The 27301-nt window shown below is 37.6% G+C and overlaps 1 long non-coding RNA gene across 1 annotated transcript in view; it reads right to left on the reverse strand.

Moving 5' to 3' along the window:
- Nucleotides 1-7617: 7617 nt before the first annotated feature.
- The window catches only part of LOC145720535 (uncharacterized), a 96702-nt gene continuing 77018 nt past the window's right edge, over nt 7618-27301 (reverse strand). Inside the window, exon 4 of the long non-coding RNA XR_014143571.1 lies at nt 7618-9449. This is a non-coding gene — a long non-coding RNA (uncharacterized LOC145720535). The remainder of the gene's footprint in view (nt 9450-27301) is intronic.

The following is a 27301-nucleotide window of genomic DNA, read 5'->3' on the forward strand; positions in this document are numbered from 1 at the left end:
CTACACTATAGTAATTGTGAAATGAAGCTAAAGTGGTACTTAGAGATAAATTTATAAACAGAAATCTTTTTGTTAGAAAATAAAGATGGCTAAAACTTAGTGAGCTGAGGAATAATTTTAAAACAAGGGAATAATTCCAAGGCAATTAGAAGCAAGATGACTGACAGATAGATAGAAAGAAAGAAAACTTAATGAAATACAAAAAAAAATATGTATTAAAATGAACAAAAATAAAATTGGTTCTTGGAAATAAAATTAATATAATTTAGGGCGCCTAGGTGACTCAGTCAGTTAAGCATCTACCTTCAGCTCAGGTCATGATCCCAGGGTCCTGGGATCGAGCCCCACATCGGGCTCCTTGCTCAGCGGGGAGCCTGCTTCTCCCTCTCCCTCTGCCTGCTATTCCACCTGTTTGTGCTCTCTCTCTGTCAAATAAATAAATAAAATCTTAAAAAAAAATTAATATATTTTAAACCTCTGGCAAGACTGACCAAAAAAGGTAAATGATATGAGGAATAAAAAAGGCACAAAATCACAGGTATTGCTGATATTAAAAATAATAATAATAAAAATAAAAAATGCAATAGACTGCTTTATACAAAAGTTTTGAAAAATAGGCAAAATAAATACATTCTGAGAAAATGAGCACACCAACAGTGAAAATAAAATAGTAACAAAAAGTTTTGTAAAACTTCTAATTTTTAAGAAGTTTAATTAATAGTTAAAATCATTGCCCCCCCCAACCTACAAAGAGAGACTAGACACATATGGTATCAAATTTCAAGCAGATTTCAAGTAAAAGATAATCATATAAAAACTCTTCCACAGATTAGAAAAAGAAAAAAACATGCCCAAACCCATCCTAGAAGCTAAACTAAATGTTGATACCAAACCTAGACAAGGACAGTAGCAGAAAGAAAAATTACTGGCCAATTTTACTCTTACCATAAATGAAAAAAAAATAAACACACACACACACATATATATATACATATATATATATAAAATCCAAATCCATCAATATATTAAAAATGTAAAATAGATGCATCTTTTAGAATGGCAGAGTAAGAGACTCCGAGGACTCTCTCACTAGCAAAACAACTATTTAAGTGGTGAAAATTATTAAGAACAATTATTTAACTTCTAGAAATTCTCTTAAGAGTAAGTATATAGTGAAGTGAGAAACATTTCTTCAGGAAAATCTACTAAATATCGTTAAGAACAGTGAGGGTCTGTGGCATTTGAGCCACAACTCACTGTCTTCCCCTGCTCCCAGTTCCATGTTACAAAAGCTTTATCCTGGGCACTCCAAGAACACAGGACTCCCTCTGCCCCAGTGCCCGGTCAGAGGAACAAGCCGCCTTTATTTCTCATCCCCACCCCCATTCCCACCCCCCAGCCACATACTGCAGAAATTCTATTCCAAATAGGCCTAACTGAGAGGACTGGATAACTCTTCCCCAACCCAGTCCCATCTGCAGAGTGGAAGTGCTACCCCATGCTTGGCAGCCAAAAATCCTGGTGTCCCAACGGCCCCCACTACAGCTTATTCACAGGGCACTGCTTCCTCTCCAGGTGGGGTAAATCTATAAGAGGGGCTGCCACTCACCATAGAGTGCCCACTCCTCAAGCAGGACTCTGCCTCCAATTCAGTTGCAGTGGTATGGGGATTCTGTCCAGAGGAGAAGGCAGGCCATAGGAGACAAAGAGCTCCACAACATTCCTGAGAGGACTGACTTTATTTGGAACAGAAAGTGCAGAACTCCATGTCTAAGAGTGTTATAGAAAACAATAGAAGATTATCTTGGTGGACGTTTATTAAGAGAATGCTAGTAGCTCCGTGTTATTAGGAGTTAATTGGACAGTTAGGTAGTCAGGGCCAGGGTCCCCAGCAAGAAAATACGGAGTCAGGACAGCTAAGATAAAACAGCACTAACATCCTGTTTTACAGCTAAGACAGGACCACACTAGCGTTCTGTTTTGCAGCCTCTGCAGAAATGACTTGTGCAAAACATCCTAAAAGAAGACAATTAACCGCAAGGCACTTGTCCCTGTCACGGGCAAGGGGCAGTTAAAAGACATAAACCCCCAGATGACAGCAAAAAAGACCATCAGCACGTCGACATTAACCTAATAGGTAAACAGATACCTGACCAAAACCCTGATAGCACAACTCAGCACACCCTGATTGCTTAAGATAGTTCCGCAAAAGAGCTCATAAAAACCCCTACACTTAGAAAACCCAAGGGCAACCCTCTCGGCCGCCCCGCTCCCTCTCCAGGAGCTTTATACTATCCCTCAATAAACTTTGCTTTGCTGCCCACCACTCTTCATCTGGTCTACCTCTTCATTCTTCAAAGCAGCGGCCTGACCAAGAACCACCCCCACTAAAGGAGAGAGTTCCTGCAACAATGTTACAAGCAAAATAGCAGAACAGCCAGAAGTTTAATAGAGTGAACCAAGGAAAAGAAAGCTGAAAAGAACCCTCTTGAGGTCACAGCCAATTCTGTGGGTCAAGAAGGCTATATGCATGCACTAGGCGTCAGCCATTCAGGAGAAATCAGAACAAGACATGAGGCACACATTAAAGCCCCCAAACTACACACAAACCCATCAACACAGGACAGAAGGCTCACCTGCATAAGGGTTTTATTTTTTATTTATTTATTTTTTTAAAAGATTTTATTTATTTATTTGACAGAGAGAGACACAGCGAGAGAGGGAACACAAACAGAGCAGGTGGGAGAGGGAGAAGCAGACTTCCCGCCAAGCAGGGAGCCCGATGCGGGGCTCGATCCCAGGACCCTGGGATCACGACCTGAGCCGAAGGCAGACGCTTAACGACTGAGCCACCCAGGTGCCCCTGCATAAGGGTTTTAAATAAAACCTCTGACCAAATACTGAACAATATTCTAACCCAAGGGTGACTCTTATTTACTAAAAATAAATTCAGGGGGCGCCTGGGTGGCTCAGTTGGTTGGGCGACTGCCTTCGGCTCAGGTCATGATCCTGGAGTCCCGGGATCAAGTCCCGCATCGGGCTCCCTGCTCAGCAGGGGGTCTGCTTCTCTCTCTGACCCTCCTCTCTCATGCTCTCTCTCTGTCTCTCTCAATTAAAAATAAATAAATAAATAAATAAATAAATAAATAAATAAATAAATAAATAAAAAATAAATTCAGAATCATTCCTAGCAGTCTGAAAGACTGTGTGCATGTCCAAGGTTGTACTCCCTCAGGAGCAGAGAGGAGAATTCCAAGTTACTAGTCCCTGTCTGAACATGAAGCCAAAACCCCAAATTCCCCGAACGGGGACAAGAGCCTCCAAGCTACATTCAATGGCAAAAAGTAAAAATCTAACAGGATAAGGGGGCTTAACTACAACCTTTAACTAATAAGTAGTTAATGCTGACCCAAGGGCAACACCTACATATCCAGGCTAAGAGAGAAAAATAAGGGAAAACAATCAGAGCAGGAAAACCAGAGCCTCACACTATAGAGGATATAGACTTTACAAAACTTGTTCAGCCAAATTTTAAAAATTAAAAAACAAGCAACCAAACAAACAGTAACAACAAGCTCAGAGGGTAGGAGGGATCAGAAATTCTAGAGTCGAAAGGCACAATAACTACAGTGAAAAAAATATTCAAGGGGTTCAACAGTGAATCTGAGCTGGTAGAACAAAAAAGTCAGCAAAGATTAAAGATTAAAGTGAGGGTCTGTGGCATTTGATTAAAGATTAAAGGTTAAAGATTAAAGATCAGTAGCAATTATACAAACTGAAGAACAGAGAGAGAAAGAAATGAAGAAACATAAACAGCCTCAGAGAAATGGGAGACACCATTAGGCACACCAACATATGTGTAATGGCAGCCCAATAGGAGAGAAGAAAGAGAAAAAGAAAAAGTATTTGACGAAATAATGGCTGCAAACTTCCCAAATTTGATGAAAAACATTAATCTACACATCCAAGAAGACAAGTATTGGCGAGCACACAGAGAAATTGAAACTCCTGCACAATATTGGTGGGAATGCAAAGTGGTGCAGCGGCTATGGAAAATAGCATAAGGTTCCTCAGAACATTAAAAATAGAACTACCATGGGGCACCTGGGTGGCTCAGTCGTTAAGTGTCTGCCTTCGGCTCAGGTCATGATCCCAGGGTCGTGGGATCGAGCCCCGCATTGGGCTCCTTGCTTGGCGGGAAGCCTGCTTCTCCCTCTCCCACTCCCCCTGCTTACGTTCCTGTTCTCGCTGTGTCTGTCTCTGTCAAATAAATAAATAAAATCTTAAAAAAAAAAAAAAATAGAACTACCATAAGATCCATCAATCCCACTTCTATTTACCCAAAAGAATTTAAATCTGGATCTTAAAGATATTTGCACTCCCATTTTTATTGAAGCACTATTCAATATAGCCAAGATGTACAAACAACCCGAATGTCCATTGACAGATGAATGGATAGAGAAAATGTGGTATATAAATACAATGTAATACTATTCAGGAATGAACTTCTGCAATATGAGACAACATGGATGAACCCTGAGGACATCATGCTAAGTGAAATAAAGGCAGTCACAGAAAGACAAATACTGCATAATTCCTCATTTATGAGGCACCTAAAAATAATCAAATTCATAGATTCAAAAATTGGAATGGTGGTTGCCAGGGTCTGAGGGAGGGGAGAAATGGGGAGTTACTAATCAATAGGCATAGTTTCATTTAAACAAGATGAATAAGCTCTAGAAATCTGCTGTACAACACTGTACCTACAGCCAACAATAATGTATCATACACTTCAAAATTTGTTAAGCACACATATCTCACGGTAAGTGTTCTTACCCCAATAAAATAAAAATTTAAAAATAAAGCTTGTTGAGAATTTATAAATGACATACACAGTTGACCCTTCAACAACAAGGTTTGAACTGCGTTGAGTCCTCTTATATGCATTGTTTTCTTGTTAAATACAGTATAGTACTATATATAAATGCATTTTCTCTTCCTTATAACTTTCTTAATACCATTTTCTTTTCTCTAGCTTACCTTATTGTAAGAAGACAGTATATAATACCTATAACAGGCGGTTTTATGTTATCAGTAAGGCTTCCAGTCAACAGGAGGCTATCAGTAGTTAAGTTCTGGGGGTGTCAAAGTTACACACACACACACACACACACACACACACACACACACGGCGGGGGGGGGGGTTGTCAGGGACTCTAAGCCCAAAGCTCTTCAAGGGTCAACTGTGGTCTTTTTCAGTAAATGATCTGTATATATTTGAAAACAATGTCTATTCCGCTATGGTCTATTCTGCTCCGGTGAGGTAGTGATCTATATATTTAGCGTTTAATCATCTCTGTTTTTGCTTGGTTTTTGTCTGCTTGTTCTATTAGTTACAGAGAAAAACAGGTTAAAAATTCCTATGCAATTATGGATGTCTATCTCTCTTTTAAATTTGGTCACACGCACCTGGCCCAGGATTCAGAAAAGCCAGAGGAGAGGCTCCAGATGGTGGGTGAGATGTGGGAGAAGCGAGCCCCCTGCGACACAGAGATGCATAATCAGCCTGGTCCAGAACCCAAAGAAGGTGAAGAAGGAGACTGCCGGTGGCTGGAGGCGTCACAGGCCCCCGGGATACCCTGCGCTCACGAGTCGATCAGCAACACACACAATTGGCCCCTTGCTCCAGGCCATCCAGAGCCCTCAGAGCAAAATATGGCAGCCTTCCGTTTGCGCGTGCGCAACGCTGAGCCAAGGGCATACGGAAAAGGGCATTCTGGGAAACGTAGTTCTACCTTATCTAAACTCATTCTGCATAAAGCCACTGTACCCAGCTAAGGAAGGGTCCAGGACAATTATGATACAATTGTAATTCATTTGATTCAGGATGCTAGTTGAAAACCACAAAACTATAAGAGACTGTTTAGAGACAAAGTATAAAGAACAGAGAGGCAGGAAAAAAGAACAGAGGGAAGATTATGGTACCAGCCCACGACAATTACCAGCTATAGCCACAGGGGGGAAAAAAAACAAAACCCACAAAAACCAAAAATCTTATTTTCTAGGAACAGACCTTATTTAAAGGAATAAGGATATATGTAAAATGTTGCTGAGAATTTGCAGCAAATGTAAATCAAATACACACCCCTAATGAACTAACTTGATAAATCATAGGGCATACATCTATATTGTCTAAGGGTAAAACAGATTTTTTTGTGAGGGGCTACAATTTACAATTATGCTGATAAGGCCGTTAAAACAAAGAGCAAAGAAAGAAACATTTTTCCCTTTCAAATATTCATAATGTATAGCAACAATATTCCCAGGCTAAGGCAGTGTTTGGCTTTCCAAAGATCATTAACATTTAGATCATTTCAGGGAATTGGAGAACTAGAGACAAAGTTAAAAAGTTAACACAAAAGGGGTGGGGGAATGTGAAACTATGTACCAGATGCTAGAAAAATCCTTGTGATGTGGGCATTTTTGTTAATAAAATAAGGTTTTCGGTGTGTGGCTTTTGGGTATCAGCATTATGTAGAAACACAGTAAAAAAAGAGAGACAGACAGACAGACCGACAATTAAGCAAATTACACTGGAAAGAGGGAAAATGAAGTGAGAATTTCCTCAGAAAAGGCCCCTCCCCCAGCTCTCAGAAGGTCTTTAGCTACGAGCAGCTTCCCGGAGGACGTAGGGTTGTCATGGAGACAGAAGAGGCTTCCTCCTCTGCCCTGGAGCAGAAGCAGCAGGGCTGGTTGAACAAGCAAAGGAACACAGTGGTGAGCCCTTTTCGCTGCTCGCAGTGGACATCAAGCAATAACCTAATCCACTGAAAGAGAGAAACGAAAAGGTATCAAATTCCACATCCCCCTACCCCCAACACACACATCCACACGATGATATTAGGGACAATAAGGATACTCTTTGATCACCTATATACTTAGCTAAAATTTAAATAGATCAAAAAGTTGTTTTTAGAAAAGTCATTTATTTCTTCTAAGGTTCAATAAAGGCAAAACTATTACTATTCCAGTATAAATCAATCTTTCTCTATAATAACAATAGTTACTGGTAATAAGAATAAACAAATAATGCTATAATAACATGTAAATTCTTCAAGAAAGTTGTATACCATTTTAGTTACAGGAATCTTTTGGTGAATACCAGTAGTGTGTACAAAAAGATAAGCACAAGTTAACAAATTTCTTAAAATTAAAAATGACTAAAACAGGCACAAATAGAATTATAGAATCCATCAATATTTATAAAGAATCTATTCTATTTTATAAGAAAATTGCCCTATTTATATTATAAAACAGAGCAAATTAATTCAACTGGAATTCAAAATGTAATTAAAAGTGAAAATATGAGTCAGTGATCTATAATAGCATTCTTTATATTTCAATTGTCTGAATATAAATAACATTTCTTCTTTTATTCTGTAGTTTTATTAAATACAAAGCAGTTACTTTGTCTAGAAAATCTATAGTCACACCTTCAATTTATGTTGATATCTTGTATTCTTTAGCAGAGAATGAAAACAGGAAAAAAAGTATGTAAATGAAAAAGTTAATAATAAACAAACAATAAATAATAAACAATAATAAACAAACAATAATAAACAATAATAATACATGTAAATTATTCTTGCAAGCTAATTCCCTTGAGAAAATTTACAAAAGAAAATGAACACAATCACATTCTTGGAATTTTTAAGTCCTTATATAAAAATGCTGTGAATGCCTTGGTTTATGTATTATTCATGAACTATATACAACATTACAGTTACCAGTGTGTTTTCTTAAAACATTTACATGATGGATAATACAGATGGAATTTTTGACCTTTAAATAAGGAAACAGATATATTTATTCACTGGAGAGTTTATGCCTCTGGATTCTGAGAGCACAATCAAGCATGTAAATAGAAGAATTTATAACATAATGCCATTCTGTTTGTTTCTGGGGAAAAAAAAACATGGGAAACAAACCAGAAATGAATAAATGTTACATAAAAATGTATCTTAAGCTATATGAAAAGGCAAAATGCGCTTCTTAAGGGATACTCATTCTTGCCTAACTTTCTAAAAAGGGATATCCTGATCAATATTTAAGTTCTTCATGACTTTGGTGACATGACAATAATGTTAATCATCACAATAAAAGATCCATGTAAATAGATATGATGATGGCAATTTATCTTCAGCAAATTAGCTGATGTTCCTGGACTTTTAGGACTACCCTAACTTTTTACTTTGAAGCTTGAAACAATTGAAAATTTTCCTTCTATTGTCTGTTTATTCCCTCTGTCCCCCTTTCTCTCTCATAAGGAGTATGTGTGTGTATGTATACATCTAAACATTAAAGAGAAAATACATGTATGTATATAAACATGTATATAATGTGTGTATATAGAGAGAGATTAAACAAAAATATGTATTACACAATAGCGTTAGGCAATATAACACACACACACAGGCTTCTCGTGTTTTCACAGAGGAAATTCCAAACCATTCTCCCTGAGGGAAAAGTGTGGAAAGAGTATTGCTCTGTTCACTTCTTTACTCCTTCCAGGGGAGGAGGAGTGAGATACCTGATAGGGGTTTAAGAGAAGAAACCATGAAAATGTGCTTCCACCTTCTGGGCTCTATTTCTTGGTCTTCCTGCCTGCAGGGAGATGGTCTGATGTGCTGTGAGCTGCAGTAACCCCTGCGGGCTGGCTTTGTTCCAGCCAAGAAGACCTGCGACTGTCCAGCTGTATCTGTGACTGAGGAGAGCAAATTTGGCCCCGAAACGCAAATGTGTGTGTGTGTGTGTGTGTGTGTTATTTTCCCTCTCTTTATTTTCAAATTGCACTTCAAGAAGTGAACCCAGCTTCAAATATTTAACGATTTCTCAATTTGTAGTTATCATACAGGGAACAAAACAGCAGAACTTAATCAACTCTCCCAGATTCTATTTTTAATTAATTCTGAAGCAGAGAATGCTATAGAAATTTGAACACTAGAATTAGGCTAGTTGTTTTGCTTGTATTATGTGCAAGATTATTTTGAGTTCTAATTTCCTCATTTACATGGAGATGTAACGATAAAGCTCAAGAACCAGATTTTTAAAGGCAATTCATTTCCAACCTAGGTCTCCACTCCAAATAACATGATTTCAATACTGCTTTTTTAAAAAATAAAAGTACATATATTAAAAGACTTCATTTCCAACTTTAAATATTGTGCTTTGAAAAGTATATCATTAAAGCAATCATTTTCCTTAAAATAAAATGACATATCTTACATTCCAGTTTAAAGTGGCCGACTCTCTTTAACTTCAAGAGGAATTTCTGCAACTCATTTTGGATTGGAACTTCTTAGTGGCCAGCTGATCGAAAGCAGGCTGTTTGCAGAGCTGTATCCTTCTGACGTTCTGGTCCAGTCTCCGGATTTCTCCATCTCTGGAAGCTGCAACATAAAATTCACTTGTTTATTGTACATACTCCTATATGCCCAGAATTATAAAAACCTGGAAGGCTTCTATATTTATTTAATATCTCTTTCTTGTAAAAGAAAGTAAACCAATAAATATATAGGCTCAATATATGAATGTGAAGAATCTCTTATTTTATCTTAATAAAGACTATAAATTGGTCAGAAAGAAAATAGTAAAACAAATACTATAGACCACTGTACTATATGCCCCATGTTTATCAAATTTTATCCTATTTGTTCCTCATAAGACCTCCAATGAAGTGAGTTGTATTAGTCCCATTTTAAAGATGGAAAAAACTGAGGCTCAGGATCACAAAGTCAATGTCAGCGCCAACATTCAAATTTAGGTTGGCTGATGCCAAACCTGCCCAAAACAAGCTCTACTTAGTATATTGCCCTATTAGACATGTTTGCTTTTCCACTGCTAGCTCCAGTCAATATTTTCTCTGAAATCACGTTTTCTATTACTTAGTATTTATTGCATATACTGTTACGTAGAGAATCCAAAGGTGTGAGAGAAGAAAAAACTGTAGTTCTGCCCTTGAGCTTAAAATAATTTAATTTCAGAACCAGTTGTTCTGAGTTTAAAGCCTTGATCACATGAACTGTTCTGTTCTGGACATGGGAAAAGACGGGTGAAATAGACAGTGTCTTACCCAATTAGGGTCAGGTGGCATGGACATATACACAGAAAAAATCATTAAACACAGGCACTAGAAAATGAACCAAAAATATAAATAGGAACAGTGGAGAGGTCAAAGCAAAATTCAGGCAAGCTGGTCACTGATTCAGTTAACATATATATTACACACCTACTGTGCCTGGCACAACGCTAAATGCTGACAAAAGATCAGCCAGGGATATACACCCCCTGCTCTCATGGAGTTTACTGACTAGCAGGGGACACCAAGGCAAACAAGCAATGTCAGGGCGGTGTGATGAAGGTAAAGGGGGCCTTACAGAGTGCTCTGTGAGCAAAAAGTGGGCACTTAAGCCATTCTTCACTAGTTTCCTGTACCAAGGGAAATGTAAGCGAGCTTGAGGGAGAAAAAGGAGTTAACTAGGTGGCAAGGCTAGAAGCGAGGGAACAAACCATATAATACCACAGGGCCCAATTCCTGGCCCAAAGTAGACATTTGTGACTCACCAAACTACCCCAATAAGTGAAGAGGGAGATAATCTCGATTCAACTAAGGAAGGAATGATAAACTGCTTGCTGTAAGAGCTTAGGTTTGAGGAGACAGTGCTAAAAGATTATGTTTTAAATCTACTTGTGATATTTTAAACTCAGAATAATCAGCTACCTTTTCCTACTACAAACAATGCCGCAATGATTAATCTTGTACATAGGTAATGGTGTTCTTCGGTAGGATATCTGTAGGATAAATTCCTGACAGCATATATGTTTCAATAAAACAGGCAGGGTATAAAATAATATTACTTTATGATCAGAGTCTGGCAAACAAATGCACATAATTTCTGCCTTTGTGTACAGAAACATACATAAGCACAAACATTCATGTATATGAGAATATCTGTGGGTCGGGATTTAAAAGAAACTAGTACTATTAGCACCTACAGGTTTACAAGAGTTATTTTTTCATGTTTATTTCATATTTCTGATTTTTAAAAAATTCCAATAATGAGGCTCCTCAAAACACACATTCACACAGAAGATGTATCCAGATACGCATGCTGATACTGATGAATCATGATAAACAGTCTGCTGAAGAAGAAATATATTCACTCAATTTTAAGGTTTTAGTTAAATTAAATAATATAAATGCCTCCTTTTCCGACAATGATTATTATAATTGTATATAAGAAAGGGAAAACTACCACTGATAAGCGTATAGAAATGGAGGTATTCCACATTCAACTTCAAAATTATCTTGCTTAGTGTTTTAATTTTTGTAAGTTTGCCTAGCTAACATGTAGGTCCCAAATCCATACACTTGGTGCTCTAAATGAATTAAGTCAGTTAATTCTCATAGCAGCCACATGACAGAGGCACTATTTTTATTCCCACTTCACAAATATAGAGACTGAGGCTTAGGTTTAGAAATAGAACCAAGATCACATAACCACTGGAGGGCCGGTATTTAAAGCTAGGTGCATCCTGAGCCCATGGTTTTAACCACCAGACTAAACTGCATCTTTCAGCTTTCTCATAATGCTGTAAAATTAATTTGACAAGATATAAAGTAAAACAAATTGTGCTTCGAAGTGCATAGTTTATGCCATCTAAGATAATGTCTGCTTTTATCTCTGTATCTTAAGGAATGTATTAAAGATAATGCCAATTAAAGGGGAAAATAAGATAGCATTTAGTGTTTTTAAGTAAAGACTTAAATCTGGATTAAATCAACTTGATTTCATCATATTTGCCCTATATATACTGAATATATGTATATATATGCATATATATATATACACACATATACATATACACATAAGGTCAGCATGCCAATCAAACAAGATTTTCATTTGATTGTTTGCAAGTACTAGTCTTAGAAACTGTCATCTAAGTTCTGTTACACTTTAAATGAAGACTAAATCACATTCTTAGAAGATAGATAAATCCACTCCAAGCTACTAGAGAAGTAGAACAAATCTTCTAAGAGCATTCTTTCATTTGACCAAGCCCAGTACCCCTATTATCCTAATTAACAACTTCCCAGGTGTGAGGGATCTCTTGGTAATACTTAAGCACCCAAGAGTGTGAGATGGCAACAGAAATGGGATGCATGCCTACAGATGGTTTCTGACTATTTGTGAATATCCAAAGGTTGGCATCTAAATAGAAAAAGATTTATTAGCTATTTTTCAAATAGTGGAAGACTATTATAACTGGTGACACTGTTAAGAAGGAAACCAAGATTATATATTCTGGAAACATTTTCAAAAGTTGCTTTAACTGACGGGAAGTTTTCCTAACAACTGTGGTTGTTTTTCACTGCCCAAATAAGGGCCAATTTGAAAATTAGAATTACTACTACTAATACATACAAATGGCATTTCCATTAAAAGTCTATTCTAGGGGGACGCCTGGGTGGCTCAGTCGTTAAGCGTCTGCCTTCGGCTCAGGTCATGATCCCAGGGTCCTGGGATCGAGTCCCGCATCGGGCTCCCCGCTCGGCGGGGAGTCTGCTTCTCCATCTCCCTCTGCTGCTCCCCCTGCTTGTGCTCGCTCTCTCTCTCTCTGACAAATAAATAAATAAAAATCTTTTTTAAAAAAAAGTCTATTCTAGGAAAGGAAATCTTATAGTAGAGGCTGGGTGCTGCCTTGCCAGTTGGCAAGAAGTCGAACATTTTAGCCTTGGATTAGGTATTAAATGAGACCTGGAGCGGATGGTGCTTGTTAAGCCACACTCATCCCTACCATTTGGACCAAGGTTAGTAAAGATGCACTGGAGCATATTTTTGAAAGGTAGTGACATTCTTTTATTCTATACAGTTTCTTCATTGCTTATGAATCACAAATTTTGTTTTGAACATTTTGCCAACATTTACATTCTGCTTTTGTCTCTTCATGAAAGAAGAAGTACAAACTTAACCGTACTTAGAGATGAAGTGCTCAGATATACCAATGAAAGTGGTAAGAGTTATTTTCTCCAGCAGAGGAAGTTTAAATGGGTTGTTTCCTATGTTTTTCAGTTTTGAAAAGATGCTTTGTCCATCCTGGTTTGTCACTCACATACGGTGCAAGACTTGTTCTTCACTTGATTTTGGAGCTTGTAGGAAAGGTTAAAGAGCAGAAAGAGGCTGCTGAGTTGTGGTATGTTAGCATCATCCTGTGAAATGGCATATTAATAATAAAAATTAGGATTAAAAAATATAATGATAAGGGCATTCTTGGGAGGGTTGTCCCAAGAGGGCAAGAGGCATCATATACAAGCTCTAGCCCACTAGTCTACAAAGTTTATGATTTGGAAACTGACCCAGGCAGCAGTTTCTGGACAGAGACCCAGTTTCTATTTAAAGGTTAATACAAGGTCACCAACAGTGAAGTGCCACCTGGAGAGAAGCCTGTTCTCCTGCATTCCAGCCCTCCTCTGTATTCTGTATCTCCACCGGAATAACTGGTATAGAAAACTGATGTGACCGTGACAGCTGAGCAAAGGAAGAAAAAGTTCAATTCCAAGAAGCTCAAGCTGGTGAGATTTTAAGAGGATAAGCTGAATTGAAACCATAGAAAATATTGACTAATTTTTGCCTAGTGTGAAATAACAGTATAAAAATAGTAACAGTAAAAATGATTATAATATCTAACACTTAATGAACTCTATGACTTGGGAGGCACCATGTTAAGGCTGGTGTAATTGGGTCATTTAATCCTTGTAGAGACCCTATAAGGTAGGAGCAATTGCGACCTCCATTTTACAGACAAGGAAAATGAGATTTGGAGAAATCTAAGAAGTCACTCTCCAAGATCACACTGTTTGTGATGAAGACAAATTCCTTTCACTCCTCCCGTTGAGAAGTGGGTCTATGAATCTGTATGGGTTCTGCGATTGCTTTGCTCAGTAGATCACAGCAGAAGTGATATTGTGCCAATTTTTGTACTGGAGCTCACATTCCTGTCTCTTAGAAAACTCTTTCTGGGGAAAGCCAGCCACCCTGTAGGAAAACCAACCACCCCAAGACCATTATGCTGTGAGGAAGCCCAAGCTAGCCAAGTGGAAAGGCCACAATGAGAGCAAGATCTTCAGTCGTCCTTCAGCTGTTGCCCCCCAATCACCTCAAGCAGACATGTGAGGGAGTGTGATGGTTAACGGTCTGTGTCAGCTTGACTGGGCAAAAGGATGACCAAATAGCTGATAAAACATTATTTCTCAGTGTGTCTCTGGAAGAGATTAACATTGGAATCAGCACACTGAGTAATTCATGAAGGTCCCCTCACTAATTCGGGTGGGCATCATGCAATCCATTCAGGGCTTGAATAGAGCAAAAAGGCAGAGGAAAGGTGAACACTCTCTCTCTTCTTGAGCTAAGATGGCCGTCTTTTCCTGCCCTCAGATGTTGGTGCTCCTGGTTCTCAGCCTTTCAAACTCGCACCAGGACTTATACCATCAGACCTCTGATTTTCACAGACTCTGACTGAATTTCAACACTGGCTTTTCCAGTTTTCCAGTTCACAGGTGGCAGACTGTGAGCCAATTCCTATAACAAATGTAGGCTCCAACATAGGAGCCAATTCCTATAACAAATGTCTTCCTACATATATCTATACATATCCTACTGGTTCTGTTTCTCTGGAGAATCCTGACTAGCACAGAGAGGAAGTCTTTGGATGACTCTGCCCTAGCTGATGACCTCAACCACTTTAGAAACCTTAAGTAAAACCCTCCCTTCTGAACTGAATTGATTCACAGAATTATGAGCGAAAACAATAAATTATTGTTTTAGGTCACTTATTTTTTAGATAGTTTCCTACATGGCAATAGATAACAAGAACACTGTTATTAAGTGGTAAATTTAGACAGTAGCACACAAGACCTCTGCAGGTCTACCATTTTCATAAGAATACTAAGTCACCCAATAATATAAGATGGTAATTTGCCTTTTTCACCATGTTGACATTTGCACTGATGGTGCCAAAGCATAGGTAGATAAAATTGGGGGCGTCTTAGCCTGAATCAAGGGAGTGACACCAAATAACATGAATAGGCATTACATTCTCACTCAGCCACACACAATTTTTTTTTAATCCAAGTTTACTTTAAAATGTGCTAGATGAAGCAGTAAAAATTATTAATTTTATATAATCTTGACCACTCTGTATATGCATTTTGAGTACTGTGTGACAAGATGGGAGGACACAAAAAAACCTCTGCTTTTTACCTGCCATTTTAAGGAAAAGCAATTGGTGATTGAGCATGGAGATAAACTAGCTGCATTTTTCATGGAACACCATTTTTACTTGAAAGAACAACTGACAGACAAGCTATGGTTATTCAGGCTTGGGTATTTGACAGGCATTTTCTTGGAAAGGAATGAAAGAAGCTTGTCACTTCAAGTCAAATAACTGACACTATTTTTGCCAGTGATAAAATTCAAACTTTCAAGCAAAAATAAGAATTCTGAAAAACTTATATCTGCCACAGTGAACTTGACAGTTTCACAATACTTAAAAACTTTTCTGATGAGTTCAGCGATGTTATAAACACATGTAATTTTTCTGTATTGAATAATGGAATGTGTTAACATTGGGAAGGTCTGCATAATTCAGTGAAGTGATATTTCCAGCGGCCAAACCCCCCCCCAAAAGCAAAAAAAAGTCACATAGGAGTTAAGATACATTCAAAGTACAACAACTTTTAAATGTCAGAGAGTGGGGCGCCTGGGTGGCTCAGTTGGTTAAGAGACTGCCTTCGGCTCAGGTCATGATCCTGGAGTCCCTGGATCGAGTCCCGCATCGGGCTCCCTGCTCGGCAGGAAGTCTGCTTCTCCCTCTGACCCTCCCCCCTCTCATGTGCTCTCTCTCATTCTCTCTCTCTCAGATAAATAAATAAAATCTTTTAAATAAATAAATAAATAAATAAAAAATAAATGTCAGAGAGTGTGTAAAATTTCCTGATTTGTTTTCAGAGCCCACATTGCAACTAACCATAAGAAATACCCACTTGTTGAGTTTTAATGTAGTATCAAAGAACAATGTCCATGATTACCTGTTAAAACGCTCCTTCCTTTTCCAATTATTTATCTATGTGGGGTCACACTCTCCATACACTTCAACCAAAACAACAGATTGCTATAGATTGAATGTAGAAGTAGATGTGGGAATTTAGCCATTTTCTATTAAGTCAGGCATTAAAAAGATTTACAGAAGTTTAAAACAGCGCCACTCTTCTCACTGAATACCCTGTTTTGGAAAATAGAATTGTTTTCACACACATAACACACATGCACACAAATATGCTATTTATGTTACCATGGAACTGTTTTATTATAATTATTTAAAAATAAATACATATTTAAAAAATTCTTAGTTTTAACTTCTCTTTTTTCTTAGTTTTAACTTCTAATATGGTAAATAGCAATACCTATATAACCCACATAAGTGAAAACACATTGAGGTTTTCAATAACTTTTAAGAGTATAAAGGAGTCCTGAGATCAATTTGAGAGCCACTCCTCTAAAATAAAACATCACTTCACTCCACACACACATTGATCTGATTACACATCTACTATGAGGTAAGAGATCATATGGCCCAGGCAGCAAAGAAATGGGCCAAGAATCAGAAACAGGCCTATTAAAATCATCTATAGATGGCATCATATGAAAAATTACAAGCGTATTCAATGTAGAATGGCCTGATGGTCACATATCAGAGGCACACCCATAGTAGTGCTTTTTTAATTGTTTCATTTACAATGCTATTTATTGCTGATAAGCCCTTTGTACTAATTATACCCAAAGACTTCACAATTTATATTTATACCCAGAAACATACAGTATTATGTCATGGAGTTGTTATCAGATGTTAACATAGAAATTTTATCTTTTGTTGTACCCTATTGTCACTAAGCAAGAAAACTAGATAATAAACCTCTGCTTCACATTTATAACAATGTCATTCTTGGCTTGACAGCATGTCTCCTGAAATATGTCACCATTAGTTCCTGTCTGGAGAGTGGATTTACTATTCTCTGGGTTCAGACACTTAATGCTCCATAACAACATCCTTATGACATTTTTACAATCTTACTACTACATGAATGGCAAGAATAAGACTACCAGTAATAGGATGTATGGGGGGGAAATTAAGTAATTAGAGAAAGATATTAGAAAAGGTGCAATTCTGTGTTATGCTTGGATTCTTTTTTAGAAAAATTTCCAACACAAATTTTCATCTGAAGCTTTTCTGGAGCAGGGCCCTTGGTGAAAATGCTGTTGGTAACTCTGCAATCTATTTTTAGTCTGAATTATAGATAATCCCTTTGTTCTGTTTACAGCCCACACATTCATGAAACATCCCCTCTTTTCCTAACACAAGAATCAGTTGAGGCAGTGCTCTGGGAGGAGAGTCATACTGTCACTACTGGAAGTATGACTCATTTTGGTAAAGAGTCTGCAGCATTTCATCAAGATAGTGTTGCCATGGCAAATAGGTACAGTATCTAGTTCCCTGTGAATCAGGGAGAATAGAATTAACACTTCAAGTTTATATGCAGTTATATTGATATAAATGCATGCATGCATGCTAAGTCAAATACTACTGGAGTTATGTCTTCCTTCTCTAAGGGGCTTATAGGAAATGCTATAAAAACATTTTTTTTTTTTCTGGTTGTATGAGGAGGGTCAACTGTTTTCCAAAATGACAAAATAACACTATTTTAAACATACGTTTTCTTACTCCTTCTGGCAAGTAAAGAATATTTCTTACTAATGGTACTTTCACAGATATAGGGAATGACATACCTTTAAATACTTTATGCTCCTTAAAAACTCCCATGGCTACATCACCTACTCTGTTTCAAATGTGTACTACTGAAAGACCCTAAGGCTTTAGGCTAAAAGCTATACTAATTTAAAAAAGAGGTTTCCATTTTTTTCATGAATAAAAAAATGTTTATGAGGAAGCACTGACTAAATTTGTGCTCAAAAAGAACGGTATATTAATTATGAAAAATTGGTACTGTATATAACCTAAATGTTTCTTTCAGCTTATTGTAAGTATTAACCCCTTGTCCCTTCATATCTACTTTCCTGCAGGGACATCCACAGACACTGGAAATTGAATTTGGTCCCCTGGGGATGTTAAATAGATCCAACAATGACATGGTTCAGATTATCTAAGGAAGTAACATGTGAAGTAATAAAACCCCAAGGGGTAACTTTCTCCATTAAAAACATTGCTTTTAATGTAAATAAAATTGCTACATTTTGAAATTGAAGTTTTTCTCAGAGAAACAGTAATATAGTCAGTTCTTGATTCACTGGGGTAATGGCTATAAGGGGGAGGTGGAATAAGAAGGTATAAAAAGGTAGGTATAAGACCAAATCAGAGTTAAAATATGAACAGATTTAACGTAAATACATTTGGTTAAAATGACATATATCATTTCAAAATGCCTTTACAGCTCTATAAACATTACACCAAAAAATAAAAATAACATGGAGGTTTAAGTACACTCATTAACACAGAAATTATTTTTAAAATGGCCAAAAGCTTACTACCTTGTCACAACTATTCTGTCACCATTTTTTACTTTTTAGCTTTCTTTTTTTCCTTATGGGTCCCACTTTGGTCCCAGGCAAATTACCTTTCCTCAGCCTTTTCTCCAGAGCCTGATTCCCCTGTCCTGACTCTGCAGTGTTTGTATGCACAAAAACACAAGCTCTCCTTTGCCTTGAACATGCATTCAGTTCCAGGGTCTCCCAAAGATGGTGCTGGCCCAGAGCGGAAGCTGCTCAGCAGCTACTAATTTGGCCAGAGAATGACAAGTCTGTGCTGCGGTAAACATAATGTGGTATCTGTTGATCACTCTCTAGTCCCAAGCAACAGATACCTCTTCAGTTATTGATGATTTGGGGTCTTAATTTTAAATGATGTGTCCCCAGATCGTTGGAATTAAACCCCAAATAGTGCATTCCATTAATTCACTCATATGTTCATTCGGCATTTACCGAAGGCCTATTACACGCCAATCACTGACTTCAATGACTTCATAGGTAAATAAGAGACCCACACGTGAATATTGATCATTTTAGGTAATGTAGTGTGAGCGTCATATTTAAGGGTTTTTTGGTTTTGGTTTTGGTTGCAGAATAATGGCAATCAATTTCGGATAGCTCAAGCAAACAAAAAGCGGGGGGGAATTGATTGGAAGCATAATGAAGTGGCTCATAAAATTAAAAAAAAAAAAAATCTTGGGTGCCTGGGTGGCTCAGTCGGTTAAGCGACTGCCTTCGGCTCAGGTCATGATCCTGGAGTCCCGGGATCGAGTCCCGCATCGGGCTCCCTGCTCGGCAGGGACTCTGCTTCTCCCTCTGGCCCTCCCCCCTCTCATGCTCTCTGTCTCTCATTCTCTCTCTCGCAAATAAATAAATAAAATCTTTAAAAAAAATAAAATAAAATAAAAAATCTTGAACAAGCAAGCTTAAGAAAGTAAAGAAACCAGAATATCCCAGTAATCAGTGGAAGTGTACAGATGTCCCTTTGAGTCAGCAGCCTCTGCCTCTCATAGTCCAAAATATCCCATTTCCAGGAGAGAGAGGCTGATTATCTTACTTGAGTGGACAAGGTCAGATTCTACAAGCACAGCTGTTAAAAACTCATCTGGAGGACCTAGTTGTATCTGGCCATGATCCCTAAAGGCAAAGTAGACACTTGAAGATCAGAACTAGCCCTGGACAAAAGGCAATACACAGAGAAAAGCCACAAACAACCCAGCCTGGGAGCAGGGTCTGGGGGCAGAGGAATTGGTTAGTAAAACGACTGAGTTGAGAAACACCGCTGGTTGAGTAGTAGTTTGCTAGATGGTTCATGACATTAAAAAAAAAAAAAAGCATTGAGAAAATGAAAAAGGTAGCACTTCTGGGAAAACTTGGTTCATTGTATCTACATGGAAGAGTACTTGTTGAGAAAGTTGGGAGATCCTTAGGATGGATCACCATTAGGATGGAAGGATTCTGCATGCTATGAAGAAAGTCTAAGTTACATTTGCACATCCTAGTGCATTTGCCCAGAATATACTTGAAAGAATCCTCTAACCCATCCTCTTGGCAAACTTCAGCTAATCTTTGAAACCAGCTGGAAATCCTCAAACTGTGTACTGGCTTCACAGATAAGCTACGTGCTACCTATATATATTACTCGTTCATACCTTTTATTGCACTTATTTTGTTTTATTATTATAATTTTGTTTATATATCAGAGTAAACTATGGATATGTGAATGGCCCAGCATCTAACTTAATTTCTTGTATACAGAGGTACTCACCTAAAATTTTCTATAAATGAACTGAAGGCAAAGGGGAAATCAAAGGATTTTGAGCTGGTTCTGACAGAGTCAGATTTGTATGATGTTCTGTAATCATAGATTAGAGCAGGGTAAGACTAAAGACAAACAGGTTAGTGGAAGAGGCTGCCTAAAAACGCTACGAGCAGCTATGAATGCAGTGGAGAAGGGTGAATTGTGAATAAATCATATTAAAACTTAAGAGGTAAAGAAATGCAGGCTTGAAGATGAGTTTCAGATTTCAGAGTTGGTGAGTGGATAAAAATGGCAGTAACAATGTTTAAAGTAGCAAATATAAGTAAGGGGGAATGTTGATGCGGAAAGCCATAGGTTCCATTTAGGAAATGTTGTATGTGGGATAAAACTGGGACATCATAGTAGATTCAAACCCAGACCAACTGGCTCCAGAGGGTGTGCTTATAACCCCTAAACTGTGCAGTTTAACTCCTAAGGGATGTTGTGAGCATTAAATGTGCTAACAGTTATAAAGGACTTAGTATAGAGTTAAGGAATTGTTGAATTTGCTGTCATTGATCTTAAGAGTGGGAGGCTGTAAATCTTCACCAAAAATATCAAGATTGTGTTTCCACTGCTCAAAGCCAGCTTTTGATGACTTTGATCAACAAAGGACATGATGCGACTTCTTTAAAATCTGGCCCCAGCACACAGCTCAAAAATGCTTTCTCTTTTACCTTAAGTTAGATCCATCTTCAAGGACAATGAAAAGTTTATCAGGTCAGAAGGTGTGACCAGAAAAAGAAACTCTAGAAATGATGAAGTTATTTTTATAAAACTTTTCCTTACATGATATTTCTATTATATTCTAGAAACAGGAGTATTAAGCAGTTAAGCATAAACATTCAAATATAAGATCTGGGAATGTGGCTCAACTAAAATTTTCAAACTTTTATGATCATTAGTTTGTACTGAGCTTCTATTTTACATTTATAAAATTCAATGACGAAAAATAAAATGAATGATTCAGTCAATCTTTCCTTGGAAGCAAGGCTTATGTGTTATTCATATTAGTAATTCTAGTGTTGGCACATGGCTATCACATAGTAGGTACTCAAAAAATTGTCTTTGAATTAAATTAATAGTATAAATTAGAAATATTTTCGAAAAATCCTTTAAAAAGTATATTTAGTTAGCTAATTTGTTATGCCCTGCTTTTACTGAAATTTTCTCTGAAAAGTATAAAAGTTCAAATAATTTAAACACATAATAACTGATAGTATAACTTTGACAACCTGCTAAAAATCATCTAGTTAACAGGGGACTCAGGCAAATTCACGTCTTCCTGCCATTGCTGTGGCGCTCACATAAGAATAAATAAAAACAGGCAAAGAAATACTAATAACTAATAAATGATAAACATAATAGGCCATGTCCAGTTTGGTCTGACATTGATCACAAAAAGAAAGAAATTTCTTTGATTTTGCTCTCTTCTTGCCCCACAGATATTAATAAAAGAAAAAGATGGTTAATCAAAATGGGTTGGCTTAATATAAAGGAGGGAGCTGAAAGCTATAGCCTTCTGCAGGGTCATATAAGGAAATGAGTTCAAAGTCTACATTTTCAATTAACAGCTCTAGCAATTATTCATGAAACCTGAGTTCTGAACCACCTGAACCAAAGCAGGCACCAAAAAAGAAATAACCCATAAAATGTGATAAACAGGATTAATCCATTTTATTTAGCATAATAATTCTCTGACGCATTTTTATTGACTTGCTAAGCAATAGGAAAAAAAAAAACTACATCATTTCTCATAAACACTGATGTACAGTCCTAGTGACAGAGTTTGTGCACTCTGATGACCCAGATTTTCAGATCTGCAAATCTTAACTACAAGCTTCTGAGTTTCTTCAAAATGCAATTAAAATTTAAATAAACATGTGGAAATATGCCCTTTTGCTTTTCACTTTCTGCGAAACACTGTGGTATGAACAGTCTAATATTCAATGCGCATTCATTTCACAATCTAAAATAGCCAAATGCAATTAACTCTAATATGTTTGGTGAAGTGTTTTCCCAAGAGAAACAAATATCATCCTACAGATTAAGGGATGTAAAATGAACCACCAACCCTACACAGAAATACGCTGATTTGATTTTTTTTAAAGTTTAATGGCATTTTATTGCAATACTAATCCTTGTTCCTTTTATTACCTTTAAATATTTAACTGTCTCCCATCATGAGCTCTCCAATTTCTTTCAGCTTGGCCTCAGCACAGCTGGGCCACTCTAAGAGCTCCCAGTTGTATAACTAATGAATAAAAACCATAGGAACAATGATCTCAAGAGTATATTGGGCTGCTGAATAAAGGAAATAGTCTCAGGCTCTCTAAGGACCTATCTCCCTTCCATAGTACTTTCTGGACTATTATGTAAAGAAGAAATTTAGGTTTAGAACATGGAGTTCAAAGGAATCCAGGCCAGGCCACTGTCTCCAAAAACCCTGCACTTCCTATCTATTTGCCTATATGTATTTCTATCTTACATCATCATCTCTCTATCCGTAGAACTACTCTACCACCAGAGTTTCAATATTTGACACATGATGGGACAAAGCCTATTATACAGACAGACAGGTATTAGGTAGATATTAAGGTAAATAAGATAGTCTCTGCCATACATGGCCAATGTTTAATGTGGAAAACTCACATAAAAAAAGTCACAATACTCTACAGGATGTAAATATAGGCTTTATTGTGTCCCAAAGGTATCCATCTTTCTTCTCATCCTAGACAAACAAAACAAAACTAACATCATCTACAAAGTCTTCCTCATGAAAGAAAAAGAAAAGTAAAAGTTCTCCCTAATCTAGTGACCCATCCACCTCTCACCAAGATTTTAATCACTCAGCTAAACACATTGATATTCATGGCTTTATTAATTCAGCTCTTGGTTGTTTGGTTCTGTGTATACTTTTACTCTGTAGGCTTTTTGGTCTTATTTCATAGTTGCTCACTGTGCATGTGGCATATACATAGCATGACAGTTAAAAACTGAGTCTCTGAAGCTTTCCTCTCTGGTTTGAAACCCAGCTTATCCATTTCCTAACTGTGTTCCCTTAGGAAAATGACAGCATTTCCATGCATCCATGCTCATCTGAAAGTTTGTGTAATAGCAATTCCTACCTCATGAGGTTGTGTGTTAATCGTATTCTAGAAAATATTTTCTGTATTTTATACTTTGACATCTTGGGACCTTGGGGACCCAGGAGGGGACTGACTCTCCTAAGGTTAGCTAATTCTCTGAGAGCAAACAACTTGCCTGCGAGCACAACTTTGATATGCAAACCAGCAAATCACAAATCCATACCTCTACCCACCTCCTTTGATCAGGCTCCTGCAGTCCAGAGCACTATCTGCCTGCCTTAAAACACCACAGGGCCAGGTCCTGAACAACTAGGAATCACCCCTAGAGCCCAGAGCCTACAGAAATTATTCAAACTCTCCAATCCTAAACCTGCTCGGTCTGTTTTACCTTGCCTCGCCGATTCCTTCCTGTGAAAACCATGATAAAAGCTGTTGACCATGCTTTCCCTGCACCCCTCTGCCTCCTGACTGACCTTTGTACCATCTCATAGGGCCCTAAGTGGCATTGTGTGTCCCTTCCTCCTGGGAACTGTGGGTAACCAGTTATATAATCAATGACAGTCTTCTGATCTGTTGGCTTCACAATACCTGAATAATAATAAAACCCACATTTTAAGTAAGTTACAAATATTCAATTATATATTATATTCATTGCATATAAACGTCTTAGGACAGTGCCTCACATTATAAACACTCTAATATCAATTATTTTGTTTGGTCTTATTTTTATAGAAGAAGTACATGCATATAGACATTAAATAGCCAGCACTTACTTTCATTTATTCAGCTTACATTAATTCAACATTTCCTATTGCCAAAAATTATGTTAGACATCGAGGCAAAACATTGAACACAGAGTATGGTCCTTATCCACATGCTTACAATCTTGTTAACAAACGTAATACTCTACGCTGTTTCCTCTTGTTCTTCAGGAGTAATTACAACTGTTGGGTTGATAGGCTATGCTTAAAAACTTTTTTAAAAATCAAATCAACTTTAAAGCTTACATCTTTCTAAATATTCTTCTTCGCATTATTCTAAGTACAGTTTTAACAGTATTAATTTTTGTTATTCATCTCTACATCAGTCTTTTCTCTTTTACCATTTGATGATAAGGAGAGGAGCCTAGAACATTATGGCAAATGATGACCATGGGAAGTAGTTACATAACATCCTCCCATTCACATATTTCAGACATTGAACTTTCAAATGGCAGCATCACACCACTGACTCGCAGCTAGTCATCGAATAGAATCCAAATAATTTCAAGCCCTCATTTTTGCATGGTCAGTCAGTCTCCATCTGTATAGTTTGCTTTTTGTTCTTAAATGTCTGCTACATATCTGTGAACTTCTCAGCTCCTCCTATCTGGTTACCAACATGTTAAGTATACTTGAGTGTATCTGCCATGCCATTCCCAATGTCACTAAGTCTCCTAAGTGACTGTCACTCCTGCTGAGTAAGCCTCACACCCAGTAACCCTGACACCTCCATCCGCAGATACAAAAACTAATGCAAGAGTAACCAAATCAGAACCTTTCTCTTCTCTCTCTCTCTGTCTCACTCATACAAAGACTACAGCCCGTTGGTTCTGGGTAATAATGATGTGTAGCCCCTAGACTGGTAACCATGTTCATTTATTCAAAAAGATTTACTGAGCACATAAAGCAACAAACAACACATGAGCCATCCAAAAGCCTTCCTGGTGAAGGAGCGTGATCATAAGCAAACAACTGCATGAGGAATTATTTCCAAATCTAGATGAGGCTTTCCTTTTCTAGGGCCTTGCACCGGAGAAGACTAAGAAGGGATGTAAAAGGACTGGATGTGGGATATGTTCTGCATTCATGCCTATGTGTTTTGAGGGAAGGAACTATAGAGAAGGGGTCCCTCAAAGAAGTAACTCCAAGCTGCAACTTGAAAAATAATTAGTTGGCCATGCAAAGGGGGAGGGAATAAACAGTTTAGGCAGGAGGCACCAGATGTGTAAAACCTCTGAGATAGGAAGGAGTTTGCAACAGGAGTAAAATGGAAGACCAGGAGGCTGGACCCTGGTGAGGAATGGGAAGAGTAGGGTGGACCAAGCCTTGAAGGCAGACAGGGGCCAGATCATGACCAACCTTATAAGCTATCGTAAGGAATTTGAACAATGTATAAATAAAATGAATCAGTAGAAAGAGAACAAGGAAGAATGAAGCAAAAATAAGAGACCATGGGGCCCCTGAGCCATGCCCAGCTTCAGTTCTCTGCAACCTCTCTCCTCTTCAATCTACCCTCCATGCTACCACTACTGTGATCTTTGTTAATACACATTTTTTTCTTTTAAGATTTTATTTATTTATTTATTTGTCAGAGAGATAGAGAGAGCACAAACAGGGGAAATGGCAGGCAGAGGGAGATGCAGGCTCTCCGCTGAGCAAGGAGCCTGATGCAGGACTCGATCCCAGGACCCTGGGATCATGACCCAAGCCGAAGGCAGACGCTCAACTGACTGAGCCACCCAGGCACCCCTGTAAATATACATCTTGTTTTACCACTTCCCTGTTTAAAAAAGTATGATGACTGTCCGTGTCTTAAGGATATAATCCCAGTATACAATATACTTTTCTAGAATCATCTTCTGCCACTTCATCCCATACACCCTGCATTTTAATCATACCAGACTATTCACTGTTACTTAAAAATGGCATTATATCTCCTTCTTTTTGCTTATGTCCCTTCTCTTGTATGTCTTGTCTGCATTGGAAATTATCTGCAAGGTTCAGATGGCATCTCATCCGTGAAGTCTTCTCAGACTATATTTTCTGTACTCCAATAGCATTTTATCCATGTTATTTATATGAAATATAGCATTTTAATGTTTATTTGTGCATTCTACCCTCAAACTATGAGTATTGTATGTGTATTTCATGTTGATTTTTCACTGTACCTAGTAACTAATACATAGTACCCAAAATGCTTAATGAATGAATACAGATATTATGTTTTGGTTAAAACCAAGACATTTTATTGCACTCCCAAACTGAATTTTACATATAATTATGATTAATGGTCTTTTTTCCATTGAGTCATCCAATCACTAGACATTAAGATGCAATAGAAGAGAGCTCTAAATTATATATTACAAATACATAATTTTTACTAGTTATAGATTTTTCTTACCTAAACTATATGACTACATTGAAACTATATACTTAAAAAGATGAGGTAATATATGAAAATGTTAATGAATCCTTTTCTTTAAAATAAGTGGTTCAAGGAAAGTAGTGAAGCAGAAGACAGGGAAGAGATAAAGAAAATCATTTTCCTTTTATAGTTAAGTGACAGAAACAACAGGCTATCCTAGGGAACTTTAAAGGCAATAAAAAAGCTACCTGTCCAAAATAATCTTAGGAAACTTCTACTAATGGGAAATAAAATGAAATAAATAACTTTTAAGGAGTCCTAGCAGGCCTCTGATACTCAGATTGTGATCCCTTACAGAAATCAAATACTGGGGTGCCTGAGTGGCTCAGTCGGTTAAGCATCTGACTCTTGATTTCGGCTCAGGTCATGACCTCAGGGTCGTGGGATCATACCCTATGTCGAGCCTCACGATGAGCCCCATGTTGGGCTCCTTGTTCAGCAGGGAGTCTGCCTCTCCTCTCCCTCTTCCCCTTCCCACCTATCCCCCTCCTGTTCGTCTCTCTCTCTCTCTCTCTCTCGCTGAAATAAATAAATCTTGGGGGCAAAAAAGAAATCAAATACTGTCA

Source organism: Leptonychotes weddellii, chromosome 3 (assembly GCF_054177405.1).
Source record: "Leptonychotes weddellii isolate Sample4059 chromosome 3, ASM5417740v2, whole genome shotgun sequence".
NCBI lineage: Eukaryota > Metazoa > Chordata > Mammalia > Carnivora > Phocidae > Leptonychotes > Leptonychotes weddellii.